Source organism: Somniosus microcephalus, chromosome 3, assembly GCF_052327205.1.
Source record: "Somniosus microcephalus isolate GS21.2 chromosome 3, FLI_Smic_1.0, whole genome shotgun sequence".
Lineage (NCBI taxonomy): Eukaryota > Metazoa > Chordata > Chondrichthyes > Squaliformes > Somniosidae > Somniosus > Somniosus microcephalus.
In genome coordinates, this window is record NC_140989.1 from 7,396,961 (window position 1) to 7,417,010 (window position 20,050).

Sequence of the window (20,050 nt, forward strand, 5' to 3'; positions counted from 1 at the left end):
CCTGGGCCTCGACCTCGCTCCTGGGCCTCGACCTCGCTCCTGGGCCTCGACCTCGCTCCTGGGCACCGACCTCGCTCCTGGGCCCCGACCTCGCTCCTGGGCCCCGACCTCGCTCCTGGGCCCCGACCTCGCTCCTGGGCCCCGTCCTCGCTCCTGGGCCTCGACCTCGCTCCTGGGCCCCGACCTCGCTCCTGGGCCCCGACCTCGCTCCTGGGCCCCGACTTCGCTCCTGGGTCCCCGACCTCGCTCCTGGGTCCCGACCTCGCTCCTGGGCCCCGACCTCGCTCCTGGGTCCTCGACCTCGCTCCTGGGCCCCGACCTCACTCCTGGGTCCCCGACCTCGCTCCTGGGTCCCGACCTCGCTCCTGGGCCCCGACCTCGCTCCTGGGTCCCCGACCTCGCTCCTGGGCCCCGACCTCGCTCCTGGGCCCTGACCTCGCTCCTGGGCCCCGACCTCACTCCTGGGCCTCGACCTCGCTCCTGGGCCTCGACCTCGCTCCTGGGTCCTCGACCTCGCTCCTGGGCCTCGACCTCGCTCCTGGGCCTTGACCTCGCTCCTGGGCCCCGACCTCGCTCCTGGGCCTCGACCTCGCTCCTGGGCCCCGACCTCGCTCCTGGGTCCTGTCCTCGCTCCTTTGCCCCGACCTCGCTCCTGGGTCCTGTCCTCGCTCCTGGGCCCCGACCTCGCTCCTGGGCCCCGTCCTCGATCCTGGGCCCCGTCCTCGCTCCTGGGCCCCGACCTCGCTCCTGGGCCCTGACCTCGCTCCTGGGCCCCGACATCGCTCCTGGGCCTCGACCTCGCTCCTGGGCCTCGACCTCGCTCCTGGGCCTCGACCTCGCTCCTGGGCCTTGCAATCCCTGGCCCCGAGCTCCCCTCGTGATCCCTGACCCCGAGCTCACCTCATGATCCCTGGCCCCGACCTCACCTCGTGATCCCTGGCCCCGAGCTCCCCTCGAGATCCCTGGCCCCGAGCTCCCCTCGTGATCCCTGACCCCGAGCTCACCTCATGATCCCTGGCCCCGACCTCACCTCGTGATCCCTGGCCCCGACCTCACCTCGCAATCCCTGGCCCCGAGCTCCCCTCATGATCCCTGGCCCGAGCTCCCCCCATGATCCCTGACCCCGAGCTCACCTCGCAATCCCTGGCCCCGAGCTCCCCTCGTGATCTCTGGCCCCGAGCTCCCCTCGTGATCCCTGGCCCGAGCTCCCCTCCTGATCCCTGGCCCCGAGCTCCCCTCGTGATCCCTGGACCCGAGCTCCCCTCGCGATCCCTGGCCCCGAGCTCCCCTCGTGATCCCTGGACCTGAGCTCCCCTCATGATCCCTGGCCCCGAGCTCCCCTCGTGATCCCTGGACCCGAGCTCCCATCGCGATCCCTGGCCCCGAGCTCCCCTCGTGATCCCTGGACCCGAGCTCCCCTCGCGATCCCTGGCCCCGAGCTCCCCTCGTGACCCCTGGACCTGAGCTCCCCTCATGATCCCTGGCCCCGAGCTCCCCTCGTGATCCCTGGACCCGAGCTCCCCTCGTGATCCCTGGCCCCGAGCTCCCCTCGTGATCCCTGACCCCGAGCTCACCTCATGATCCCTGACCCCGAGCTCCCCTCGTGATCCCTGACCCCGAGCTCCCCTCATGATCCCTGGCCCCGAGCTCCCCTCGTGATCCCTGACCCCGAGCTCACCTCATGATCCCTGGCCCCGACCTCCCCTCGTGATCCCTGGCCCCGAGCTCCCCTCGTGATCCCTGACCCCGAGCTCACCTCATGATCCCTGGCCCCGAGCTCCCCTCATGATCCCTGGCCCCGAGCTCCCCTCATGATCCCTGGACCCGAGCTCACCTCATGATCCCTGGCCCCGACCTCACCTCGCGATCCCTGGCCCCGACCTCACCTCGCGATCCCTGGCCCCGAGCTCCCCTCATGATCCCTGGCCCGAGCTCCCCTTGTGATCCCTGGCCCCGAGCTCCCCTCGTGATCCCTGGCCCCGACCTCACCTCGCGATCCCTGGCCCCGAGCTCCCCTCATGATCCCTGACCCCGAGCTCCCCTTGTGATCCCTGGCCCCGAGCTCCCCTCATGATCCCTGGCCCCGAGCTCCCCTCGTGATCCCTGGCCCCGACCTCACCTCGCGATCCCTGGCCCCGAGCTCCCCTCATGATCCCTGGCCCCGAGCTCCCCTCGTGATCCCTGGCCCCGAGCTCCCCTCATGATCCCTGGCCCCGACCCCCCCTCGTGATCCCTGGCCCGAGCTCCCCTCGTGATCCCTGGCCCCGAGCTCCCATCGAGATCCCTGGCCCGAGCTCCCCTCATGATCCCTGGACCCGAGCTCACCTCGTGATCCCTGGCCCGAGCTCCCCTCGTGATACCTGGACCTGAGCTCCCCTCATGATCACTGGCCCCGAGCTCCCCTCGCGATCCCTGGCCCCGAGCTCCCCTCGCAATCTCTGGCCCTGAGCTCCCCTCATGATCCCTGGCCCCGAGCTCACCTCGTGATCCCTGACCCCGAGCTCACCTCATGATCCCTGGCCCCGACCTCCCCTCGTGATCCCTGACCCCGAGCTCACCTCATGATCCCTGACCCCGAGCTCCCCTCGTGATCCCTGACCCCGAGCTCACCTCATGATCCCTGGCCCCGACCTCACCTCATGATCCCTGACCCGAGCTCCCCTCGTGATCCCTGACCCCGAGCTCCCCTCGTGATCCCTGGCCCCAAGCTCCCCTCGCAATCTCTGGCCCTGAGCTCCCCTCGAGATCCCTGGCCCCGACCTCCCCTCGTGATCCCTGGCCCCGACCTCACCTCATGATCCCTGGCCCGAGCTCCCCTCGTGATCCCTGGCCCCGAGCTCCCCTCATGATCCCTGGCCCCGACCTCACCTCGTGATCCCTGGCCCCGAGCTCCCCTCGCAATCTCTGGCCCTGAGCTCCCCTCGAGATCCCTGGCCCCGACCTCCCCTCGTGATCCCTGGCCCCGACCTCACCTCGCAATCCCTGGCCCCGAGCTCCCCTCATGATCCCTGGCCCGAGCTCCCCTCGTGATCCCTGGCCCGAGCTCCCTTCGTGATCCCTGGCCCGAGCTCCCCTCATGATCCCTGACCCCGAGCTCCCCTCATGATCCCTGACCCCGATCTCACCTCGCGATCCCTGGCCCGAGTTCCCCTCATGATCCCTGGCCCCGAGCTCACCTCGCGATCCCTGGCCCGAGCTCCCCTCATGATCCCTGGACCCGAGCTCACCTCGCGATCCCTGGCCCGAGCTCCCCTCATGATCCCTGGCCCCGAGCTCCCCTCGTGATCCCTGGCCCGAGCTCCCCTTGTGATCCCTGGACCCGAGCTCCCCTCATGATCCCTGGCCCGAGCTCACCTCATGATCCCTGACCCCAAGCTCACCTCGCAATCCCTGGCCCCGAGCTCACCTCGCGATCCCTGGCCCCGAGCTCCCCTCGTGATCCCTGCCCTGAGCTCCCCTCATGATCCCTGGCCCCGAGCTCCCCTCATGATCCCTGGACCCGACCTCACCTCGCAATCCCTGGCCCGAGCTCCCCTCATGACCCCTGGCCCCGAGCTCACCTCGCGATCCCTGGCCCCGAGCTCCCCTCAGGATCCCTGGCCCGAGCTCCCCTCATGATCCCTGGCCCCGAGCTCACCTCGCGATCCCTGGCCCCGAGCTCCCCTCATGATCCCTGGCCCCGAGCTCCCCTCGTGATCCCTGGCCCGAGCTCCCCTCATGATCCCTGGCCCTGAGCTCCCCTCGTGATCCCTGGCCCGAGCTCCCCTCGTGATCCCTGGCCCGAGCTCCCCTCATGATCCCTGGCCCGAGCTCCCCTCGTGATCCCTGGCCCGAGCTCCCCTCGTGATCCCTGGCCCGAGCTCCCCTCATGATCCCTGGCCCGAGCTCCCCTCATGATCCCTGGCCCCAAGCTCCTCTCTTAATCATACTTTCTACATTCAAGTCCAAATCATTGATATATACCACAAAAAGCAAAGAACATAAGAACATAAGAAATAGGAGCAGGAATAGGCCACTTGGCCCCTCGAGCCTGCTCCGCCATTCAATAAGATCATGGCTGATCCTGGGCTCAAAGCCACTTCCCTGCCCGCTCCCCATAACCCTTCACTCCCTTATCTTGCAAAAATTTGTCTATCTCCACTTTAAATGCATTTAATGACCCAGCCTCCACAGCTCTCTGGGGCAGAGAATTCCACAGATTTACGACCCTCTGAGAGAATAAATTCCTCCTCATCTCAGTTCTAAAAGGGCGACCCTTTATTCTGAAACTATACCCCCGAGTTCTAGATTTCCCCACGAGGGGAAACATCTTCTCTGCATCTACCCTTGTCGTGCCCCCTCAGTATCTTATATGTTTCAATAAGATCACCTCTCATTCTTCTAAACTCCAATGAGTATAGGCCCAGCCTGCTCAACCTTTCTTCATAAGTCAAACCCCTCATCTCTGGAATCAACCGTGTGAATCGTCTCTGAACTGCCTCCAATGCAAGTATATCCTTCCTTAAATAAGGAGACCAAAACTATACGCAGTACTCCAGGTGTGGTCTCACCAACACCCTGTACAGTTGTAGCAGGACTTCCCTGCTTTTATACTCCAACCCCCTGAAATAAAGGCCAACGTTCCATTTGCCTTTTTCATTACTTGCTGTACCTGCATGCTAACTTTTTGTGTTTCATGCACAAGGACCCCCAGGTCTCTCTGAACTGTAGCATTTTGTAATCTCTCTCCATTTAAATAATAATTTGCTTTTCTATTTTTCCTGCCAAATGTATAACCTCGCACTTTCCCACCATCTGCCAAATGTTTGCCCACTCACTTAGCCTGTCTATATCCCTTTGCAGATTCTTTGAGTCCTCTGCACAACTTGCTTTCCCACCCATCTTTGTATCATCTGCAAACTTGGCTACATTACACTCGGTCCCTTCATCCAAGTCATTAATGTAGATTGTAAATAGTTGAGGCCCCAGCACCGATCCCTGTGGCACCCCACTAGTTACTGATTGCCAACCGGAAAATGACCCATTTATCCCGACTCTCTGCTTTCTGTTAGTTAGCCAATTCTCTATCCATGCTAATATATTACCCCCAATTCCGTGAGTTCTTATCTTATGCAGTAACCTTTTATGTGGCACCTTATCGAATGCCTTCTGGAAATCCAAATACACCACATCCACTGACTCACCTTTATCCACCCTGCTTGTTACATCCTCAAAGATCTCCAGCAAGTTTGTTAAACATGATTTCCCTTTCATAAAACCATGTTAACTCTTCTTGACTGCATTATGATTTTTTAAATGCCCTGCTACTGCTTCCTTAATGAAGGACTCCAGCATTTTCCCAACGACAATGTTAGGCTAACTGGTCTATAGTTTCCTGCTTTCTGTCTCCCTCCTTTCTTAAATAGGGGTGTTACATTAGCGGTTTTCCAATCTGCTGGGACCTCTCCAGAGTCCAGGGAATTTTGGTATATTGCAACCAATGCATCCACTATCTCTGCAGCCACTTCTTTTAAGACCCTGGGATGCAGGCCATCTGGTCCAAGGGACTTGTTGTCTTTTAGTCCCATTATTTTACCGAGTACATTTTCCTTAGGACCCAGTACTGAGCCCTGCTGAACCCCACTGGAAACAGCCTTCCAGTCACAGAAACACCCTTCGACCTTTACCCTTTGTTTCCTGCCTCTTTGCCAATTTTGGATCCAACTTGCCACTTTGCCTTGGATCCCATGGGCTTTTACTTTCGAGACCAATCTGCTATGGGGGGCCTTGATTTTACTTGCCAAAATGTTGTCATGCCCTATCTTTGCTTTCCTAATTTCCTTTTTAATTTCACCAAGGATAGACATAGGCCAAGGATTGAAATCTGGCACCATCCTGCTCTTGCAGTAAGTAAGTAAAACAAAACTAATATCCACGACCTCTTCCACCTAGAAGGATAAGGGCAGCAGGCGCATGGGAACAGCCCCCCCTCCAAGTTCCCCTCCAAGTCTCACACCATCCTGACTTAGAAGTATATTGGCCAATCCTTCATCGTCGCTGGGTCAAAATCCTGGAACTCCCTCCCTAACAGCACTGTGGGAGTACCTTCACCACACGGACTGCAGCGGTTCAAGAAGGTGGCTCACCACCACCTTCTCGAGGGCAACTAGGGATGGCCAATAAATGCTGGCCTTGCCAGTGAAGCCCACATCCCGTGAATAAATAAAATAAATAATTATATATATATGCTTTATTTTATAACTAAATTTATACAGAAAAATTATCATTGTGTTAGAAGGAGTCCCCAAAAAATGTTATAATACAGGAGGGGGACCTCAGAAGCAACCGCACCAAGGATCGATAGAAAGCGATAGAAAGGGGGCGAGCTGCTGACACTGATCGCGGCTCCATGGGCAGCTTGCTTGAGCGATGCCAGCAGCAGCCCTCAGGCAAGTCCCAGGATGGGGCTTGGAGCGGCCTAGGGCAGGGCTGGGGGGTGATCGCCACTCCTGTCTCCATATGAAGCTGCTTGTGATTTTTGTTATCACAAAACTACCCTTTGGTTGGCAGCTGCAGGGGCCGCATGGCGCGATGGGTGACGGATGACGAGTGACGGATGACGAGTGACGGGTGACAAGAGACGGGTGACGAGTGACGGGTGATGGGTGACGGGTGACAGGTGACGGGTGACGGGTGATGGGTGACGGGTGACAGGTGACGGGTGACGGGTGATGGGTGACGGGTGACAGGTGACGGGTGACGGGTGACGGGTGATGGGTGAAGAGTGATGTGTGACGGGTGACGGGTGACGGGTGACGGGTGATGGGTGACGGGTGACAAGTGACGGGTGACGGGTGACGGGTGATGAGTGACGGGTGATGAGTGATGGGTGACGGGTGACGGGTGACAAGTGACGGGTGACAAGTGACGAGTGACGGGTGACGGTGACGAGTGACGGGTGACAAGTGACGAGTGACAGGTGACGGTGACGAGTGACGGGTGACAAGTGACGAGTGACGGGTGACGGTGATGAGTGACGGGTGACGAGTGATGGGTGACGGGTGACGGTGACGAGTGACGAGTGACGGGTGACAAGTGACGGGTGACGGGTGACGAGTGACGGGTGACGGGTGACAAGTGACGGGTGACGAGTGACGGGTGACGGGTGACGGGTGACGAGTGATGTGTGACGGGTGACGGGTGATGAGTGACGGGTGACGAGTGATGGGTGACGGGTGACGGGTGATGAGTGACGGGTGACGAGTGATGGGTGACGAGTGATGGGTGACGGGTGACGGGTGACAAGTGACGGGTGACAAGTGACGGGTGACAAGTGACGAGTGACGGGTGACGGTGACGAGTGACGGGTGACGGGTGACAAGTGACGGGTGACAAGTGACGAGTGACGGGTGACGAGTGACAAGTGACGGGTGACAAGTGACGGGTGACAAGTGACGGGTGACAAGTGACGGGTGACGAGTGACAAGTGACGGGTGACAAGTGACGAGTGACGGGCGACGGTGACGAGTGACGGGTGACGAGTGACAAGTGACGGGTGACGGGTGACAAGTGACGGGTGACAAGTGACGAGTGACGGGTGACGGTGACGAGTGACGGGTGATGAGTGACAAGTGACGGGTGACGAGTGATGGTGACGAGTGACGGGTGATGAGTGACGGGTGACGAGTGAAGGGTGACGGGTGACGGGTGATGGGTGACGGGTGACAGGTGACGGGTGACGAGTGATGGGTGACGGGTGGCGGGTGATGAGTGACGGGTGATGAGTGACGGGTGACGGGTGACGGGTGACAAGTGACGGGTGACGAGTGATGGGTGACGGGTGACGGGTGATGAGTGACGGGTGACAAGTGATGAGTGACGGGTGATGGTGACGAGTGACGGGTGTCGAGTGACGAGTGATGGGTGACGGGTGACGGGTGACAAGTGATGGGTGACGAGTGATGGGTGACGGGTGACGGGTGATGAGTGACGGGTGACGAGTGACGGGTGACGGGTGATGAGTGACGGGTGACGAGTGATGGGTGACGGGTGACGGGTGACAAGTGACGGGTGACGAGTGATGGGTGACGAGTGACAAGTGACGGGTGACGGTGACGAGTGACAAGTGACGAGTGACGGGTGACGGTGACGAGTGACGGGTGACGAGTGACGGGTGACGAGTGATGGGTGACGGGTGCCGGGTGATGAGTGACGGGTGACGAGTGACAAGTGACGGGTGACAAGTGACGAGTGACGGGTGACGGTGACGAGTGACGGGTGACGAGTGATGGGTGACGGGTGACGGGTGATGAGTGACGGGTGACGGGTGACAGGTGACGAGTGATGGGTGACGGGTGACGAGTGACGGGTGACGGTGACGAGTGACGGGTGACGAGTGACGGGTGACGAGTGATGGGTGACGGGTGCCGGGTGATGAGTGACGGGTGACGAGTGACAAGTGACGGGTGACAAGTGACGAGTGACGGGTGACGGTGACGAGTGACGGGTGACGAGTGATGGGTGACGGGTGACGGGTGATGAGTGACGGGTGACGAGTGATGGGTGACGGGTGACGAGTGATGGGTGACGGGTGACGGGTGATGAGTGACGGGTGACGGGTGACAAGTGACGGGTGACGGGTGACGGGTGACGAGTGACAAGTGACGGGTGACAAGTGACGAGTGACGGGTGACTGGTGACGGTGACGGGTGACGAGTGACGGGTGACAACTGACGGGTGACGGGTGACGGTGACGAGTGACGGGTGACGAGTGACGGGTGACGGGTGACGGGTGACGGGTGACGGGTGACAAGTGACGGGTGACGAGTGACGGGTGACGGTGACGAGTGACGGGTGACGAGTGACAAGTGACGGGTGACGAGTGACGGGTGACGGGTGACGGGTGACAAGTGACGGGTGACGAGTGACGGGTGACGGTGACGAGTGACGGGTGACGAGTGACAAGTGACGGGTGACGAGTGACGGGTGACAAGTGACGGGTGACGGGTGACGGTGACGAGTGACGGGTGACGAGTGACAAGTGACGGGTGACGAGTGACGGGTGACGAGTGACGGGTGACGAGTGACGGGTGACGGTGACGGGTGACGAGTGACGGGTGACGGGTGACGGGTGACGGGTGACGGGTGACGAGTGACGGGTGACAAGTGACGAGTGACGGGTGACAAGTGACGAGTGACGGGTGACGGTGACGAGTGACGGGTGACGAGTGACGGGTGATGGGTGACAAGTGACGAGTGACGGGTGACGGGTGACGAGTGACGGGTGACGAGTGACGGGTGATGGGTGACAAGTGACAAGTGACGGGTGACGGGTGACGAGTGACGGGTGACAAGTGACGAGTGACGGGTGACAAGTGACGGGTGATGGGTGACAAGTGACGAGTGACGGGTGACGGTGACGAGTGACGGGTGACGAGTGACGGGTGACGGGTGACGAGTGATGGGTGACGGTGACGAGTGACGGGTGACGAGTGACGGGTGATGGGTGACAAGTGACGAGTGACGGGTGACGGTGACGAGTGACGGGTGACGAGTGACGGGTGATGGGTGACAAGTGACAAGTGACGGGTGACGAGTGACGGGTGATGGTGACGAGTGACGGGTGACGAGTGACGGGTGACAAGTGACGAGTGACGGGTGACAAGTGACGAGTGACGGGTGACGAGTGACGGGTGACAAGTGACGGGTGACGAGTGACGGGTGACGGGTGACGGGTGACGGGTGACAAGTGACGGGTGACGGGTGACGGTGACGAGTGACGGGTGATGAGTGACAAGTGACGGGTGACGAGTGACGGTGACGGGTGACGAGTGACGGTGACGAGTGATGGGTGACGGGTGATGGGTGACGAGTGATGGGTGACGAGTGACAAGTGACGGGTGACAAGTGACGAGTGACCGGTGACGAGTGACGGGTGACGAGTGACAAGTGACGGGTGACGGGTGACGGGTGACGGGTGACGAGTGACGGGTGCCTTTTTGTAAAGAGTTTACAGATGCAGTAATACAGCTTTCGTAAAGAGCTGTGACCTGTTAGAGATTTTAAAGAGCCACTAATGAGGTTTATAAACGAACTGCTAATCTATACTGGTTTCATAAAAAATAGCAACTCATGATATCTTACCAAATCTCATGATTTGTTCAAGTTTGTCCCATGTTTGAACAGAAGCTGGGATTGGAAATACTGCTCTCCCCATCAATCCCCCATCACTCCCCCATCACTCCCCCATCATTAACCCGTCCCATTCACTCCCCCTGTCCCATTCACTCTCCCCCTGTCCCCCCTGTCTCATTCACTCTCCCCCTGTCCCATTCACTCTCCCCCTGTCCCATTCACTCTCCCCCTGTCCCATTCACTCTCCCCCTGTCCCATTCACTCCCCCCTGTCCCATTCCCTCTCCCCCTGTCCCATTCCCTCTCCCCCTGTCCCATTCACTCCCCCCTGTCCCATTCACTCTCCCCCTGTCCCATTCACTCTCCCCCTGTCCCATTCACTCTCCCCCTGTCCCATTCACTCCGCCCTGTCCCATTCACTCTCTCCTGTCCCATTCACTCTCCCCCTGTCCCATTCACTCTCCCCTGTCTCATTCACTCTCCCCCTGTCCCATTCACTCTCCCCTGTCCCATTCACTCTCTCCTGTCCCATTCACTCTCCCCCTGTCCCATTCACTCTCCCCCTGTCCCATTCACTCTCCCCTGTCCCATTCACTCTCTCCTGTCCCATTCACTCTCCCCCTGTCCCATTCACTCTCCCCCTGTCCCATTCACTCTCCCCCTGTCCCATTCACTCTCCCCCGTCCCATTCACTCTCCCCTGTCCCATTCACTCCCCCTGTCCCATTCACTCTCCCCCTGTCCCATTCACTCACCCCCCTGTCCCATTCACTCTCCCCCTGTCCCATTCACTCTCCCCGTGTCCCATTCACTCTCCCCCCTGTCCCATTTACTCCCCCTGTCCCATTCACTCTCCCCCTGTCCCATTCACTCTCCCCCTGTCCCATTCACTCTCCCCCTGTCCCATTCACTCCCCCCTGTCCCATTCACTCTCCCCCTGTCCCATTCACTCTCCCCCTGTCCCATTCACTCTCCCCCTGTCCCATTCACTCTCCCCCTGTCCCATTCACTCTCCCCCGTCCCATTCACTCTCCCCCTGTCCCATTCACTCTCCCCCTGTCCCATTCACTCTCCCCCGTCCCATTCACTCCCCCCTGTCCCATTCACTCCCCCCTGTCCCATTCACTCTCCCCTGTCCCATTCACTCTCCCCCTGTCCCATTCACTCTCCCCCTGTCCCATTCACTCCCCCCTGTCCCATTCACTCTCCCCTGTCTCATTCACTCTCCCCTGTCCCATTCACTCTCCCCCTGTCCCATTCACTCCCCCCTGTCCCATTCACTCCCCCCCGGTCCCATTCACTCTCCCCTGTCCCATTCACTCTCCCCCTGTCCCATTCACTCTCCCCTGTCCCATTCACTCTCCCCTGTCTCATTCTCTCTCCCCTGTCCCATTCACTCTCCCCCTGTCCCATTCACTCTCCCCTGTCCCATTCACTCTCCCCCTGTCCCATTCACTCCCCCCTGTCCCATTCACTATCCCCCTGTCCCATTCACTCTCCCCCTGTCCCATTCACTCTCCCCCTGTCCCATTCACTCTCCCCCTGTCCCATTCACTCTCCCCCTGTCCCACTCATTCTCCCCTGTCCCATTCACTCTCCCCCTGTCCCATTCACTCTCCCCCTGTCCCATTCACTCTCCCCCCTGTCCCATTCACTCACCCCCCTGTCCCATTCACTCTCCCCCTGTCCCATTCACTCCCCCCTGTCCCATTCACTCTCCCCCTGTCCCATTCACTATCCCCCTGTCCCATTCACTCTCCCCCTGTCCCATTCACTCTCCCCCCGTCCCATTCACTCTCCCCCTGTCCCATTCACTCTCCCCCTGTCCCATTCACTCTCCCCCTGTCCCATTCACTCTACCCCTGTCACATTCACTCTCCCCCTGTCCCATTCACTCTCCCCCTGTCCCATTCACTCTCCCCCTGTCCCATTCACTCCCCCTTGTCTCATTCACTCTCCCCTGTCCCATTCACTCTCCCCTGTCCCATTCACTCCCCCCTGTCCCATTCACTCTCCGCCTGTCCCGTTCACTCTCCCCCTGTCCCATTCACTCTCCCCCTGTCCCATTCATTCTCCCCCTGTCCCATTCACTCTCCCCCTGTCCCATTCACTCCCCCTGTCCCATTCACTCTCCCCCAATCCCATTCACTCTCCCCCCGTCCCATTCACTATCCCCCCGTCCCATTCACTCTCCCCTGTCCCATTCACTCTCCACCTGTCCCATTCACTCTCCCCCCTGTCCCATTCACTCTCCCCCTGTCCCATTCACACTCCCCCGTCCCATTCACTCCCCCCTGTCCCATTCACTCTCCCCCTGTCCCATTCACTCTCCGCCTGTCCCATTCACTCTCCCCCTGTCCCATTCACTCTCCCCCGGTCCCATTCACTCCCCCCTGTCCCAGTCACTCTCCCCCTGTCCCATTCACTCTCCGCCTGTCCCATTCACTCTCCCCCTGTCCCAATCACTCTCCCCCTGTCCCATTCACTCTCCCCCTGTCCCATTGAATCTCCCCCTGTCCCATTCACTCTCCCCCTGTCCCATTCACTCTCCCCCTGTCCCATTAACTCTCCCCCTATCCCATTCAATCTCCCCCTCTCCCATTCACTCTCCCCCTGCCCATTCACTCTCCCCCCTGTCCCATTCACTCTCCCCCGTCCCATTCACTCTCCCCCGTCCCATTGAATCTCCCCCTGTCCCATTCACTCTCCCCCTGTCCCAGTCACTCTCCCCCTGTCCCATTCACTCTCCTCCTGTCCAATTCATTCTCCCCCTGTCCCAATCACTCTCCCCCTGTCCCATTCACTCTCCCACTGTCCCATTCACTCCCCCTGTCCCATTCACTCTCCCCCTGTCCCATTCACTCTCCCCTGTCCAATTCACTCTCCCCCTGTCCCATTCACTCTCCCCTGTCCCATTCACTCTCCCCCTGTCCCATTCACTCTCCCCCTGTCCCAATCACTCCCCCCTGTCCCATTCACTCCCCCCTGTCCCATTCACTCTCCCCCTGTCCCATTCACTCTCCCCCTGTCCCATTCACTCCCCCCTGTCCCATTCACTCTCCCCCTGTCCCATTTACTCTCCCCCTGTCCCATTCACTCTCCCCCTGTCCCATTAACTCTCCCCCCTGTCCCATTCACTCTCCCCCTGTCTCATTCACTCTCCCCCCTGTCCCATTCACTCCCCCCTGTCCCATTCACTCTGCCCTGTCCCATTCACTCTCTCCTGTCCCATTCACTCTCCCCCTGTCCCATTCACTCTCCCCCTGTCCCATTCACTCTGCCCTGTCCCATTCACTCTCTCCTGTCCCATTCACTCTCCCTCTGTCCCTTTCACTCTCCCCTGTCTCATTAACTCTCCCCCTGTCCCATTCACTCTACTCCGGGCCCATTCACTCTCCCCTTGTCCCATTCACTCTACTCCAGTCCCATTCACTCTCCCCCGTCCCATTCACTCTCTCCTGTCCCATTCACTCTCCCCCTGTCCCTTTCACTCTCCCCCTGTCCCATTCACTCCCCATGTCCCATTCACTCTCCCCTTGTCCCATTCACTCTCCCCCATCCCATTCACACCCCCCTGTCCCATTCACTCTCCCCCCTGTCCCATTCACTCTCCCCCTGTCCCATTCACTCCCCCCTGTCCTATTCACTCTCCCCCTGTCCCATTCACTCTCCCCCTGTCCCATTCACTCTCCCCCTGTCCCATTCACTCTCCCCCTGTCCCATTCACTCTCCCCTGTCCCAATTACTCTCCCCCTGTCCCACTCACTCTCCCCCTGTCCCACTCACTCTCCCCCTGTCCCATTCACTCTCCCCCTGTCCCATTCACTCCCCCTGTCCCATTCACTCTCCCCCTGTCCCATTCACTCTCCCCCTGTCCCATTCACTCTCCCCCTGTCCCATTCACTCTCCCCCTGTCCCATTCACTCTCCCCCGTCCCATTCACTCCACCCTGTCCCACTCACTCTCCCCCTGTCCCACTCACTCTCCCCCTGTCCCATTCACTCTCCCCATGTCCCATTCACTCCCCCTGACCCATTCACTCTCCCCCTGTCCCATTCACTCTCCCTCTGTCCCACTCACTCTCCCCCTGTCCCACTCACTCTCCCCCTGTCCCATTCACTCTCCCCCTGTCCCATTCACTCTCCCCCGTCCCATTCACTCACCCCTGTCCCACTCACTCTCCCCCTGTCCCACTCACTCTCCCCCTGTCCCATTCACTCTCCCCCTGTCCCATTCACTCTCCCCCTGTCCCATTCACTCTCCCCCTGTCCCATTCACTCTCCCCCTGTCCCACTCACTCTCCCCCTGTCCCATTCACTCTCCCCCTGTCCCATTCACTCTCCCCCTGTCCCATTCACTCTCCCCCTGTCCCATTCACTCTCCCCCTGTCCCATTCACTCTCCCCCTGTCCCACTCACTCTCCCCCTGTCCCATTCACTCTCCCCCTGTCCCATTCACTCCCCCTGACCCATTCACTCTACCCCTGTCCCATTCACTCTCCCCCTGTCCCATTCACTCTCCCCCTGTCCCATTCACTCCCCCCTGTCCCATTCACTCTCCCCCTGTCCCATTCACTCTCCCCCTGTCCCATTCACTCTCCCCTGTCCCATTCACTCTCTCCTGTCCCATTCACTCTCCCCCTGTCCCTTTCACTCTCCCCCTGTCCCATTCACTCCCCATGTCCCATTCACTCTCCCCTTGTCCCATTCACTCTACTCCCGTCCCATTCACTCTCCCCCTGTCCCATTCACTCCCCCCGTCCCATTCACTCCCCCCTGTCCCATTCACTCCCCCCTGTCCCATTCACTCTCCCCCTGTCCCATTCACTCTCCCCCCGTCCCATTCACCCTCCCCTGTTCCATTCACTCTCTCCTGTCCCATTCACTCTCTCCTGTCCCATTCACTCGCCCCTGTCCCATTCACTCCCCCCGTCCCATTCACTCCCCCCTGTCCCATTCACTCCCCCCTGTCCCATTCACTCCCCCCTGTCCCATTCACTCTCCCCCTGTCCCATTCACTCTCCCCCTGTCCCATTCACTCCCCCCGTCCCATTCACTCTCCCCCTGTCCCATTCACTCTCCCCTGTCCCATTCACTCTCCCCCTGTCCCACTCACTCTCCCCCTGTCCCATTCACTCAATTCACAATTCAATTCAAATCGCTTTATTGGCATGATAAGGTACATCTTATGTTGCCAAAGCATCAAAATACATTTAATGTTGAACACATAAACGCGGTTCTATTCATACAGTTTATAAATATACATTCGCCTTGTTTGTATATATTCTTGTCTTAGTTTACTGGTTGTCCCTCTGTTCATGGCAGGCTGTAACATAGTGTGCCGCCAGTTTTACACAGCTTCTCTCCTCCCCCAGTAGGAAAGGGAGTTTTTGGTTGTCATTCAGATTTCTGAATTCAGGGCATATTTGGGAGAATTTTTGGTAGAAATTCTCCCTGATGTCCTGATATTTTCCACAGGCTGTGAGGAAGTGCATCTCTGTCTCAACTACTCCCTGACTGCAGTGAGAGCATATCCTGTCTTCTCTTGGCAGCCTGGTTTGCCTGTGTCTGCCTTTTTCGATCGCTAGGCTATGTTCGCTAAGCCTGTACCTTGTCAAGGTTCTTCTCAGTTTGTTATCCTTTACCATGGTCAGGTAATCAGCTATGTTGTATTGTCTGTTTAGGGCCAAGTAGCAATTGAGTTTGCTTTGGGTTTTTGTTGTTTCTGCCCAATATGTCAGATATTTTTCCTTTTGCTTAGCGACAATTGTGTTGGGTCGAATTCTTTGTGTTACCCTGTCACTGTCCTGGGACTGGTTATTGTTAGTATTGTTAGTAGTTACTTCACTGATTCCCAGGACTAGTTGACTGAGGGTATTTTTCTTTATGGTCAGCTCTTGGCATTTCAGGACGTCGTAGTGATAGCATTGGGGGTTGTTCATTTGTAGGTGATTCCAAAATTTGGTGGCTCTTTTTTGGATAGTGATTATTAATGGATATTGGCCTAGTTCCGCCCTGCATGCATTGTTTACTGTTTTCCTTTGAGTCCGGAGGATACTTTTACAGAATTCTGCATGTAGGATCTCAATTGGGTGTTTGTCCCATTTTGCAAATTCTTGTTGTGTTATCGGTCCCCATACCTCACTACCATAGAGTGCAATTGGTTCAATTACTGATTTGAAAATTTTGAGCCAAATGCTAATTGGGATTTCTATTTGGATTGATTTTTTGATGGCATAGAAAGCCCTTCTTGCTTTCTCTTTCAGTTCATTCACTCTCCCCCTGTCCCATTCACTCCCCCTGTCCAATTCACTCTCCCCCTGTCCCACTCACTCTCCCCCTGTCCCATTCACTCTCCCCCTGTCCCATTCACTCCCTCGTCCCATTCACTCCCCCCTGTCCCATTCACTCTCCCCCGTCCCATTCACTCTCCGCCTGTCCCATTCACTCTCCCCCTGTCCCATTCACTCTCCCCCGGTCCCATTCACTCCCCCCTGTCCCAGTCACTCTCCCCCTGTCCCATTCACTCTCCGCCTGTCCCATTCACTCTCCCCCTGTCCCAATCACTCTCCCCCTGTCCCATTCACTCTCCCCCTGTCCCATTGAATCTCCCCCTGTCCCATTCACTCTCCCCCTGTCCCATTCACTCTCCCCCTGTCCCATTAACTCTCCCCCTATCCCATTCAATCTCCCCCTCTCCCATTCACTCTCCCCCTGCCCATTCACTCTCCCCCCTGTCCCATTCACTCTCCCCCGTCCCATTCACTCTCCCCGTCCCATTGAATCTCCCCCTGTCCCATTCACTCTCCCCCTGTCCCATTCACTCTCCCCTGTCCCATTCACTCTCCCCCTGCCCCATTCACTCTCCCCCTGTCCCATTCACTCACCCTGTCCCAGTCACTCTCCCCCTGTCCCATTCACTCTCCTCCTGTCCAATTCATTCTCCCCCTGTCCCAATCACTCTCCCCCTGTCCCATTCACTCTCCCACTGTCCCATTCACTCCCCCTGTCCCATTCACTCTCCCCCTGTCCCATTCACTCTCCCCTGTCCAATTCACTCTCCCCCTGTCCCATTCACTCTCCCCTGTCCCATTCACTCTCCCCCTGTCCCATTCACTCTCCCCCTGTCCCAATCACTCCCCCCTGTCCCATTCACTCCCCCCTGTCCCATTCACTCTCCCCCTGTCCCATTCACTCTCCCCCTGTCCCATTCACTCCCCCCTGTCCCATTCACACTCCCCCTGTCCCATTTACTCTCCCCCTGTCCCATTCACTCTCCCCCTGTCCCATTAACTCTCCCCCCTGTCCCATTCACTCTCCCCCTGTCTCATTCACTCTCCCCCCTGTCCCATTCACTCCCCCCTGTCCCATTCACTCTGCCCTGTCCCATTCACTCTCTCCTGTCCCATTCACTCTCCCCCTGTCCCATTCACTCTCCCCCTGTCCCATTCACTCTGCCCTGTCCCATTCACTCTCTCCTGTCCCATTCACTCTCCCCCTGTCCCTTTCACTCTCCCCTGTCTCATTAACTCTCCCCCTGTCCCATTCACTCTACTCCGGGCCCATTCACTCTCCCCTTGTCCCATTCACTCTACTCCAGTCCCATTCACTCTCCCCCGTCCCATTCACTCTCTCCTGTCCCATTCACTCTCCCCCTGTCCCTTTCACTCTCCCCCTGTCCCATTCACTCCCCATGTCCCATTCACTCTCCCCTTGTCCCATTCACTCTCCCCCATCCCATTCACACCCCCCTGTCCCATTCACTCTCCCCCCTGTCCCATTCACTCTCCCCCTGTCCCATTCACTCCCCCCTGTCCTATTCACTCTCCCCCTGTCCCATTCACTCTCCCCCTGTCCCATTCACTCTCCCCCTGTCCCATTCACTCTCCCCCTGTCCCATTCACTCTCCCCTGTCCCAATTACTCTCCCCCTGTCCCACTCACTCTCCCCCTGTCCCACTCACTCTCCCCCTGTCCCATTCACTCTCCCCCTGTCCCATTCACTCCCCCTGTCCCATTCACTCTCCCCCTGTCCCATTCACTCTCCCCCTGTCCCATTCACTCTCCCCCTGTCCCATTCACTCTCCCCCTGTCCCATTCACTCTCCCCCGTCCCATTCACTCCACCCTGTCCCACTCACTCTCCCCCTGTCCCACTCACTCTCCCCCTGTCCCATTCACTCTCCCCATGTCCCATTCACTCCCCCTGACCCATTCACTCTCCCCCTGTCCCATTCACTCTCCCTCTGTCCCACTCACTCTCCCCCTGTCCCACTCACTCTCCCCCTGTCCCATTCACTCTCCCCCTGTCCCATTCACTCTCCCCCGTCCCATTCACTCCCCCCTGTCCCACTCACTCTCCCCCTGTCCCACTCACTCTCCCCCTGTCCCATTCACTCTCCCCCTGTCCCATTCACTCTCCCCCTGTCCCATTCACTCTCCCCCTGTCCCATTCACTCTCCCCCTGTCCCACTCACTCTCCCCCTGTCCCATTCACTCTCCCCCTGTCCCATTCACTCTCCCCCTGTCCCATTCACTCTCCCCCTGTCCCATTCACTCTCCCCCTGTCCAATTCACTCTCCCCCTGTCCCACTCACTCTCCCCCTGTCCCATTCACTCTCCCCCTGTCCCATTCACTCCCCCTGACCCATTCACTCTCCCCCTGTCCCATTCACTCTCCCCCTGTCCCATTCACTCTCCCCCTGTCCCATTCACTCCCCCCTGTCCCATTCACTCTCCCCCTGTCCCATTCACTCTCCCCCGTCCCATTCACTCTCCCCTGTCCCATTCACTCTCTCCTGTCCCATTCACTCTCCCCCTGTCCCTTTCACTCTCCCCCTGTCCCATTCACTCCCCATGTCCCATTCACTCTCCCCTTGTCCCATTCACTCTACTCCCGTCCCATTCACTCTCCCCCTGTCCCATTCACTCTCCCCCTGTCCCATTCACTCCCCCCGTCCCATTCACTCCCCCCTGTCCCATTCACTCCCCCCTGTCCCATTCACTCTCCCCCTGTCCCATTCACTCTCCCCCCGTCCCATTCACCCTCCCCTGTTCCATTCACTCTCCCCTGTCCCATTCACTCGCCCCTGTCCCATTCACTCTCCCCCTGTCCCATTCACTCTCCCCCTGTCCCATTCACTCCCCCCGTCCCATTCACTCCCCCCTGTCCCATTCACTCCCCCCTGTCCCATTCACTCCCCCCTGTCCCATTCACTCTCCCCCTGTCCCATTCACTCTCCCCCTGTCCCATTCACTCCCCCCGTCCCATTCACTCTCCCCCTGTCCCATTCACTCTCCCCTGTCCCATTCACTCTCCCCCTGTCCCACTCACTCTCCCCCTGTCCCATTCACTCAATTCACAATTCAATTCAAATCGCTTTATTGGCATGATAAGGTACATCTTATGTTGCCAAAGCATCAAAATACATTTAATGTTGAACACATAAACGCGGTTCTATTCATACAGTTTATAAATATACATTCGCCTTGTTTGTATATATTCTTGTCTTAGTTTACTGGTTGTCCCTCTGTTCATGGCAGGCTGTAACATAGTGTGCCGCCAGTTTTACACAGCTTCTCTCCTCCCCCAGTAGGAAAGGGAGTTTTTGGTTGTCATTCAGATTTCTGAATTCAGGGCATATTTGGGAGAATTTTTGGTAGAAATTCTCCCTGATGTCCTGATATTTTCCACAGGCTGTGAGGAAGTGCATCTCTGTCTCAACTACTCCCTGACTGCAGTGAGAGCATATCCTGTCTTCTCTTGGCAGCCTGGTTTGCCTGTGTCTGCCTTTTTCGATCGCTAGGCTATGTTCGCTAAGCCTGTACCTTGTCAAGGTTCTTCTCAGTTTGTTATCCTTTACCATGGTCAGGTAATCAGCTATGTTGTATTGTCTGTTTAGGGCCAAGTAGCAATTGAGTTTGCTTTGGGTTTTTGTTGTT

The 20,050-nt window shown here is 58.3% G+C and overlaps 1 protein-coding gene across 1 annotated transcript in view; it reads right to left on the minus strand.

Moving 5' to 3' along the window:
• LOC147120819 (uncharacterized) overlaps window positions 1-20,050 on the minus strand; it is a 393,799-nt gene that overhangs the window by 48,347 nt on the left and 325,402 nt on the right. The window lies entirely within an intron of this gene.